Source organism: Agrilus planipennis, unplaced genomic scaffold, assembly GCF_000699045.2.
Source record: "Agrilus planipennis isolate EAB-ADULT unplaced genomic scaffold, Apla_2.0 scaffold2, whole genome shotgun sequence".
NCBI lineage: Eukaryota > Metazoa > Arthropoda > Insecta > Coleoptera > Buprestidae > Agrilus > Agrilus planipennis.
The window spans coordinates 211,938-222,534 of NW_020442464.1; positions in this window are offsets into that span (position 1 = coordinate 211,938).

Genomic DNA, 10,597 nt, shown 5'->3' on the forward strand with positions numbered 1-10,597 from the left:
ATACATAATTTAACCGAGAGAGAATCATTACCAAATATGAGTGTCAGAAACTAGGCCGATGGCAGTGTCAGAAACTACAACACAAGAAATTTTAAGTGTCAGAAACTGGGTCTTCAAACATCACTTTTTAAATCATTAATTAAAATTACTAATTCGCTTCAAATAATTATATCGCGTATATGAGTTTTTCTAGAAACTCTGAACTTGTTTATAGTATAAAAATTATTTATTCTAATTAAATATTATTTTAGTTATCGTAATATAATCTCAGCTGTCACTCTTAGAGTGTCAGAAACTGGGCCTTTTACCTTAGTAATACTCAATATTTTTGATAAAATCGTTTATAATGATATAAACGTTTAGGACTCTTAATTAATGATATAATAATATTCATATTTGAAATAGTCCGAGCACGTGTCCACCAGCTAAAGAGTCTAAATTAGATGAAATATTTAACATCGCATTAACTTGTTAAATAATTCGAATTTTAATTTTCATTTTTATCAATTTCCGGTAAGTCTTTAACGGTTTTTAAATTGTTGAGCGACTTGAGTAAAAACGTTTAACGACCTAACTCAAGACTGAAAGAGTCACTTGATAATTAATCTCGGACGGTGCTGTTTTAGAAGACACCTACTTCCGGTATGGCGCAAAGCTTTTAACTTGTTTCGGTAGAGCGAGGCGTGTAAAACTTAAAAACTCATTAGTTATGAAATTGTGTAGTTTTGGCGAGGTCGCAAAGGTACGACATCTGTTTTGTTAACCGAAGTACAAAATGAGGCGCGAAATTCGACCGCCTCCCAGTCATTTGTTAATATAAATGTCGTCCCCTGTTTCCGCTACACCTGCGCCTAATGCTGCATTAACTCTCCTTACAATAAATTTACGTAGAAGTAGCATAAATCGTAGGCAGCTCAGGATGCGCTGAAAATGGTCACCTGGACAGATTAATTCGGCAAATTCTTCTAATACCCCCGTCAACCGTACCCTTCAGGCATACAATCAATTTGTCACTATCATTTATTAAACTTATTCCGACTTTCCTACTACTCCGGATCTGCTACGGAAATAATAAGTGCTCACATTTACCAAAAAAAAACTTAAACTTTTGGGTGTTTCATTCCCACCAGTCAGTAATGCTTGTGGGCGGGCAGTCCCTCCGGGCTATGCCGGAAGGTAGGGCGGAAGGCCCTCTTCAGCCTGCTTTCAGGAATCGTGGGAATGGGTGGGTGGTGGTTCGGGTGAGAAAGATGAGACGGACGAAATGAAGACAGAAGAGAGTGAAAGATTATCTGTGGAATATTACTGCCTCAGCATTTGCCTAAGTGATCCAAGGAAACCACAGAAAAACTTGGACCAAGGCAGACGGACAGACCCGGAATCGAACCGGCGTCCTCCCGAATGCTAAGCAATGGTCTAGACCTCTAGGCCATGCCGCTCGGTACATTTACCAACCGTGTCATATGTATATAGCTACAAGGTTTGAAATGGAAAGAATGATTAATTATAACCGTATTTAAAATATTATTAGTAGTAGAAGTACCTACCTATACCATTAAAAATAGATATTTAATTTATATAAAACTTTTACTCATGAATCAGTGGCGTAGCCACTCAAGAGGTAGAGGGAGTTAAAACCTCCATCGGTAAGAAACTTTTTTTTATTATGTTGCAGCATTAGAAGTGCGGGAAACGATGACAGATAGAGTTCCATTTTGTAAATATTTGCTATACCTTGGTTAACTTCTCTTTGATACGCCACTGCTATGATTAATATCGTAAATTCAATAAAAATGAATATATCTTTTTATAAATTTAATATAAGAACCTTATGGTGAAGTATGTGAATATGTTACAAATACTTTATAAATATTTTTTGTCCTAATCTGCTTTCCGTTGAGTTGTCTATGCCACTATTCATGAGTTCGAGTCAAGGATTTGTGAGTTAAGCTATTTCAAACAACTTTAATATGTTCTTTTCTCGGAACAAAGCATTTTTAGTATTTATTTCAGTTTTACTTTGTTTTCTTGCGTTAGTAAAGGCATTAGAATAAAATATAAGGCCAGTTTTAATTTATTAACTTTTAATTACATGTTCCTCTATAAAATCGTTGTTAATAGAAAGTGCAATTGTATTGAAAAATGCACCTTAGAAGAGTTTTTTTTTATGTTCTTACTCCTGTAAACAAAAGAATCAAGAATCAGCCTTAGCACGGCGCGCCCTGACTAGTATTGTTTAGTATCGTCACTTTATAAGTCAAACCTAAGTCAACATTAACCGAAAAATGCTTTTATTTGATTGCTTAGGATCATAAGATTATTATAGGAAAAGACAACATTCGATTGGTGGAGAATAACTTTATTTAAAGTTATTGGTAGGATGATCCAAGGTATGAAGGTATTATTAACCTTCTAATGTGAAGTTTTCTTTTTTATTTATTTTAACCTCGAGGAGGGGAAATCTTCTGAAGAAACCCCCCAAAAGGGGGGTAGTGTTGGATTCACTCCTGATCGGAGCGCCTACCAACTAAAAACCCTCCTCGAGTTGGTAGATCAACCTGGTGGTTATGACTACCGGGAGAAGATGGGAGAAGTTTAGGGAAGGGGAGAGGGTTGAGTAGGAGATAGGTAAAGAGGTGAGGGAGGCAGGTTGGGGAGATGTACTGCGAAGAAGGTGACCCAACACTGAAGGGAAGGATGGGCACTCGCGCTAAAAATAACTTTAAATAACAGAGTCAAGGTCCGGTGCCCCCCCTCCGAACCTAACAACTTTTGTAGAAAATACTACAAATGGCGTGGTGAGCGCCATCTGTAGTACGATGCTACATTTTAGGATTACGTATGCTCCAACAACGTCCATTTAAATATATGGATATCTACTTGCTGAAACGAATCCCGGCGTAGCTCACCTCAACGTGATAGGCACGTTACCATAATCGAACAAAATAATTCGAAGTCGTCTGTATTCTGTCGAAACTGCCAGACGCGGATCGCGATTTCGTTCTTTTTGGATCTCATCAGCGCGTCGTGGGCAGCTGCGACAAAACACAGACCAACCTTTACCTGCTGTCTTTTGTAGAGGTTATTATTAGATTGGTGGATTCCGCGACGAGATATTCAGTTGGGAAGTTTAGAATGGGACAAATTTCACAAAAAAAATTGTAATTCTGCTTATAGTCTTTATTTTGAAATGTATACTTACGGAATTATTTCAATACTTTTTGTAAGCAGCCAGACCAATTGTAGGGCCGAACATCCCCCAGATACAATTAAAATGTCCCTGTGAGTATAAACGTGAGCGCAATAATTAGATGGCTTTATAACACAGCTTCATTAAATTTAACTTATTAATAGTCTAGTTGAAGTCTCTAATGATAATTAAACAATATTTGACGCTTAACTATATAACTAATTAATGTATAATGAATTACGAATACAACAAAACAGTTAATGAAAATTTTAACATACATCTGCTGACTTACGGACGAAAGACTTTCACTTTATTCATTATGAAAATCAATTTTTTTAACAGCAATAAATTTTATAAAATAACAATTTATTGTCAGTTTAATCATATAAGAAACAAAGAAATGTGCCGTGACAATAAGTGAAGGGAAGAAAAAGTAGGGAAAGAGCGAATATAAGGATAGGAGACGAAAAATTAGAAGAAGTGACTGAATTTAGGTATCTAGGAAGTCAGATAAGTCAGGACGGAAGGGGTAATAGGGATATAAAGTAGAGGATAGCGCAGGGTCGGGTCGCCTTTAATAAAAAGAAGCCACTTCTATGCTCGCGAATGGTTAAATTAGAAATTCGAAAAAGGTTGTTAGAGGTGTATGTTTGGAGCACGGCGTTGTACGGGTGCGAAACATGGACAGTGGGCGCGGCGGAAAAGAAAAGGTTAGAAGCCTTCGAAATGTGGTGTTCTAGGCGAATGATAAGGATAACGTGGGTAGAAATGAAGAGGCATTAGAAAGAATAGGAGAACAGATGACTCTATGGAGGTCAATAAAAAATAGGCGAGATGGGTTGGTAGGACATCTTCTCAGGCATGAAGGTCTAGTCAGAGACATATTAGAGGCAGAAAAAGGAGTTAGGAGGGGTAGAGGTAGACCTAGATTAGATTACTGTTCGCTAATAGTTAAGGATGTGGGTTGTTCTAGTTTTAGGGAAATGCGAAGATTAGCTCAGGATAGGAAAGAGTGGAGGTACGTGTCCAACCAGTCTTAGGACTGATGACCCTATGATGATGATGATGATGATAATCACCATCCAGACCGCTCATCCCCCATGTCATCGAAAATAACCCCCACCTCCTCTGGTGCTTACGTAATACTTCAGCAACCCCTTATCGCGATCACGACATTTTAATTGTGTTTGGGAGATGTTTGACCCCTACAACTGCTCTCGCTGCTTACAAAAATATTGAAATCGTTTCCTAAGTATCGTATTTAAAAATGAAGACTCAGACCATAAATAAAATTACAATATTTTTTTGCGAAGTTGCAAGTGTCTGGTATAAATTACCGCCTATGGGAAGCGTCTGTCAGTGTTAATTATTATTCTTCAATAATATTCTGTGAAGCACTATGTAAAAATCAGCATTTTTAACTTTAAGAAAAACGAGTAATGTTTTTACGTATTGTAATGTTCGTGGGTTTAACAAATTAATTAGGTAATTATTCTATTTATTTACATTACTGTTACTATTCACTGTTCCATTTATCTCACTTCTATCGTTGTCAATTTATCTCTTGATTCACTTCTGCAACGGTCAATTTATTTCTACTCTACTACGGCGATCGTCTCTTCCTTTTTATACTCCCTTGCCTCCTTTCGGGAACATTCTCCAGCCGTCCAGAGAAGTCTCGTTTTCTTTGAACGGTTTAATTGCTTTCCCGGAACGCAGTACGACACACACGTTTACAGATACGGCGCACATAAAGAAAAGCGCCCGCGGCTAGTTGGCGAATCGATAAGTCGCTCACACACACGTATGCCCGATCGCACACAATCACGCTCGTGGTCGCTACAGTATCTTTAGCACTTGATATCTGCAAATTGACCATGGGTCAGTAGTTAACATGTATACATACTACTCTCTTCCACCCAGTTTGTTACTTAGGAAATAAGTAATGTCTGGCGTTTGTGAGTTCTTACTCTATAGAGAATACACGTAATAAAGGGCAACACGAAAAAAACAATGCGCACTTGATCAATATGCGTTTTGTATTTATTTCGGACATTTGAAAAGATCCAATAGTTAGATAATATTCGAAAAAGGCGATAGGGGCAAACGGCGCAGTGGCGTGACATTCGAAAGCGAGATCTATTTTAAATGCAAATGGCCTGCATACGTACATACACCACGGGAGAGCATTAAACTCAGAGTTCAAATTGAATTGCATCAGACCCCGTTGTACTTTGTTGGTTTTGCCAGCTCTTGTCGCTTCTAAGCCAATTTCCCGGCTTGTCCTTGCCCTGTAAGCAAATTGCTCCAGGTAAGGAGCCAAAACTCAGAAGTGGTTTCGCTCCGCCTTCGTCTTTCCTTTTCTGTCGATACCGTCCGGAAATGCATGGGGTTTAATCAAAATTTGCATATTAATAGAAGAACGTAAGCGATTAATATGTAGGCGTGGGCACCACCCTAATACCTACACACACACCTTGGTGAAGGATTATCGGAATACATACATTATTTGGAATTATGTATTTCAAGGTCGTGCTCCGTAGGCTGCCTGTATCGAACTATGTCAATAGTTTATTCCTGGTGGGAATTGAACTCCGATTGAGATAGAAGTCGATGGTTATAATTGACGTTTTTATTTTCACACGATGTTGTCTTCGAAACGATTTTGATGTTTAAGGATATTCGGTTTTGATTTTCATACCATACAATTCTTCGAGTTCGATGACTTACGTCGTGCATATTTTTAGTTATTTTGACGTCTATACATTTCAACTGCTACCAATAAACCAGTTTAGGGATAATCGGGGTAATTATTAGATGCAACATCAATTTTATTAGACGAACGCAATTACCTAAAATTGGCACTGAGATAAAGGTAACATACATTTACTTTTACATTAGTTCGAATGAAATGATAAGAAATAAAAGTATTTACATCATCAAAATACTTACAGCAGCCCATATATATCCGTATGTAAANGTGGAGGGAATATAACGGTAGAAAAAGGACGAAGATGAACCTTCATAAGAAAATACATAGGATTTCGTGCTAGAACTGTCATTGCTTATCTACTCTAATAGGACATTAAAGAACATAGAAGTTAATGAGAACTAGACAAGCTAGATTAGTGGGACGACTTTTCAACTAGTTAAAGACATACTGGAAGCAGAAACAGAAGTTAAAAGGTGAAGAAGAAGACCTAGAGTTAGATTACTAATTTTAGGTCAGGTTAGGATAGGTAGGAGTGGAGGTGCGTGTCCAACCAGTCTCAGGACTAACGATCATAAGATGATAATGATGATGAAGAGCTATTTACTTATTTGAAGACAAACGAGCATTCGACGGCAATGTAAGAAATTCAGTATACGATGACATCAACGAATTGCTTTTTCTAGATAAAATTGAGTTAAAAAATATGAAGACTTTTAAAACTGAAACCATTTTAGTACGTCGGTTTAGTTCAAGAGCTCTGAAGAGAAGCTTGTCTCAAGAAAGTTTATTTTCACACGATGTTGTCTTCGAAACGATTTTGATGTTTAAGGATATTCGGTTTTGATTTTCATACCATACAATTCTTCGAGTTCGATGACTTACGTCGTGCATATTTTTAGTTATTTTGACGTCTATACATTTCAACTGCTACCAATAAACCAGTTTAGGGATAATCGGGGTAATTATTAGATGCAACATCAATTTTATTAGACGAACGCAATTACCTAAAATTGGCACTGAGATAAAGGTAACATACATTTACTTTTACATTAGTTCGAATGAAATGATAAGAAATAAAAGTATTTACATCATCAAAATACTTACAGCAGCCCATATATATCCGTATGTAAATGCATCTTTTCGGAGAACTGAAGTAGTTAAGAGAAGGTTTTGTTCGTTTGGACGGGAGTTAATCCATACGACAATAGTCCGATTTTGATAATTTTTTAACATACCAACATGCTAAAATTGAAGGTCATTGTGTTTGCTGAAACAACGGTTACCTCTTCACATTATTCTAACATCTAGCAAACTCGACTGTCATAAATCTCCCTAAACAAACAATGACGTCACTAATGGAAAGTGAATACCCCGAAGTTGGTTCCATATAATCTTGGAAAAAATCTAACCCTTAGGGTAGGAAAACAGGGGGTGATTTATATTAGGAAAATAATAATAGTAGTAGTAGTAGTAGTAGTAATTATTATTCGATTATAGTCACAAAAAGTTATAAAATGAAAACTTTTTAATAAAAAAATTAAACTGCCGAAAAAACTGAAAAGCAAAAAATAATAAACCTTTATTTTAATAACCTTAATAACTAAGTTCTTCAACTAATGTAACTATTGGTGTATGAAGCCAAAGGTCCCGGGTTCGATTCCCGGTGAGGGTGTGACAACAGCAATCATTTTCCCTTTAATTTGAGGTAATTTGTAGTGGGAAAATTAAAAATAAAAATGCATTTTTATTAATAATGTAACTATACCTAAGTAATTTTGAATCGGCGCTAAACAGTCAATAAACAAAGATCTCTAAATTCCATTAAATTTAAAGAAATAACCCAATAAAATTAACAATGCAATGGTTATTTCTTTAAATTTAAGGTAATTAGTGATATTTGTTTATTGATTTTTTAATGCCGATTCAAAATTACTTAGGTATACCTATATTAGTTGAAGAATTTAGTTATTAAGGTTAATGAAATAAAGGTTTATTATTTTTTGCTTTCCAGTTTTTTAGGCCGTTTAATTTTTTTATTAAAAATAAATAATGTTTCTCAGGAATATTAGTAATCATAAATTTAAACATCATCTCTGTAAAGATGTGTCTGTTTTGTTAGGCCGATATCTTTCCACTTTCCAGTGATTTTTGATACATCAGCAAAAAGAAAGGAGTCGAGGAATAATGATGAAAAACAAAAATTACAGGAAACGTCGACGTAATGAATCAGAGCGCAGCGGAACAAAGCCTTTCAACGAACAAAAATGCCTTTACATCTGCATTGTTTCTTTGATAAATGGACATTATAGAAGGCGAAGATAAAACCATTTACGGAGAAAAGAATGAAAGCTTTATAAAGTCCTTGTCGGCTGAAGTGGACGGGAGCGGATCAAAGAAAACAAATGGGACAATTTATAACGGCATTTGAGGAATTTTCTCCAACCGAAGATCACGCTGTCCGCCACCTTCACCACCGCACTGACGTCAGTCATCAATTTAATTAAGTGTAGGTTCGTCTTTTTAGCAAGTAGCTGACGTCACCTTTTTGGAAATTATCGCCAACATTTTTTCCCCATTGTGAACAAATAAGACGCTGCAGTTTGTAGTACCAACCACATCTTAAGTCCATACAGTGTAAAGCATCTTTCTATACGGAAAAACGCGTTATCTAAATGAATATTATGTGGGAGTATTATTACTCTCGGCATCTTTTACGGACGTGGATCTCTATAACTGCCCGTGACGTTTGTAACATAGGTAATACATACCTGGATCAATGGGCATTGATTAAAGATTGGTCTTTGTAATAATTTTGATTGTTGTTTGTGATATATTGTGATAAGTAGATAAGCAATGATAGTTTTAGTGCAAAATCGCATATATTTTCTTATGAAGGTTCATTTTCTTTTTTTTCTACCTTTTTACCCCCACCACTCCTACTCTAACGTCACGACCGTCAGCCATCATTGACAACCACCATTGACAGCTGTCATCGTCAGCTACCTTTGACAGCTGTCATCGTGAGCCACCTTTGACAGCTGTCGTAGTCAACTCGTCCCGCTGCTTTTACGGGCGCTCTTGCCTCCAGAAGCCCTTTCGTCTGTTCATTCTTGATCTTAAGGTGCTGCTCTGCCGCTGCGGCCCGCGATACTTCATCCTTAGCCGTCGCCCCATTATCGTGGTACTCCGTAACTTGGTAGACAGGCCCCCTGATTATGACAGCTGTCAAAGATGACTCACGATGACAGCTGTCAAATATGGCTGACGGCCGTTACGTAAGGTTAGGAGTGGAGGGAATATAACGGTAGAAAAAGGACGAAGATGAACCTTCATAAGAAAATACATAGGATTTCGTGCTAGAACTGTCATTGCTTATCTACTCTAGTAGGACATTAAAGAACATAGAAGTTAATGAGAACTAGACAAGCTAGATTAGTGGGACGACTTTTCAACTAGTTAAAGACATATTGGAAGCAGAAACAGAAGTTAAAAGGTGAAGAAGAAGACCTAGAGTAGATTACTAATTTTAGGGCAGGCTAGGATAGGTAGGAGTGGAGGTGCGTGTCCAACCAGTCTCAGGACTAACGATCATAAGATGATAATGATGATGAAGAGCTATTTACTTATTTGAAGACAAACGAGCATTCGACGGCAATGTAAGAAATTCAGTATACGATGACATCAACGAATTGCTTTTTCTAGATAAAATTGAGTTAAAAAATATGAAGACTTTTAAAACTGAAACCATTTTAGTACGTCGGTTTAGTTCAAGAGCTCTGAAGAGAAGCTTGTCTCAAGAAAGTCATTCTGGTAATGTCGTGCCACTAGAATAGTCTGCGCACGATAATGGAATCATTTTTCACAGCAATTAATGAGTACCTTGTTTCCTAGTAAATGTTCTTTTACAACAGCCAAGGCACCTCCATTTAATACATACAAGGGCTGATTTATGATGCTGGTGTATGTATGCAATGTAGCTGTTGTAAATGCTAACATGTGATGAAAGATTACCTCATAGGTGCATTTTATTAACTGCAAGTACGTACTTCAACATCAAACGATACATAAATAATGCTTAAGAGTATCTGTAAGGTAGTTGATGCTTATATCTCTATAGTTGCAAGACATGATGTTTGGGCACTGTGCTATGAGTATTTGCAATGTATTTCGATATATATTGATTCCTGCTAGACTGTTTGAATAGCGAGAGCAATAAATGTGATGAAATGAAAGAGGATGAACTGCAACGAATCTAAATAATGTGTTCATTACTTGGAAATCTATAAAATATTGTTTCAAAGATTTTTTAATACACATAGGTATATTCTGGGAAATGTATACATTTCCTAGGAATTGTATGAAATTCCGATATTGTACTAGAAAATGTATAAAACTAATGCTTTCTGTGAATAAAATGAATAAAACACGATAGTAAACTGAGAAACAGAGTTATAGTATCTGTGTTTACGCGGTTCTAATGCGATCGCCTGATTCATATGCGTTGGTGTTTGGTTAGGTTAGGTTAGGTTTGGAGATGTATATGCATTAGTGACTTTGTTGTATGATTGTTAGGTAGATTTATGACAGACCGAAGTTTCTTGAATGCCCCTTTGAAAAGTATGCTTCATTATGACCTTGGCGCCCAACATATATATATAGATATATATATATATGAATATGATCAGCATAATCAC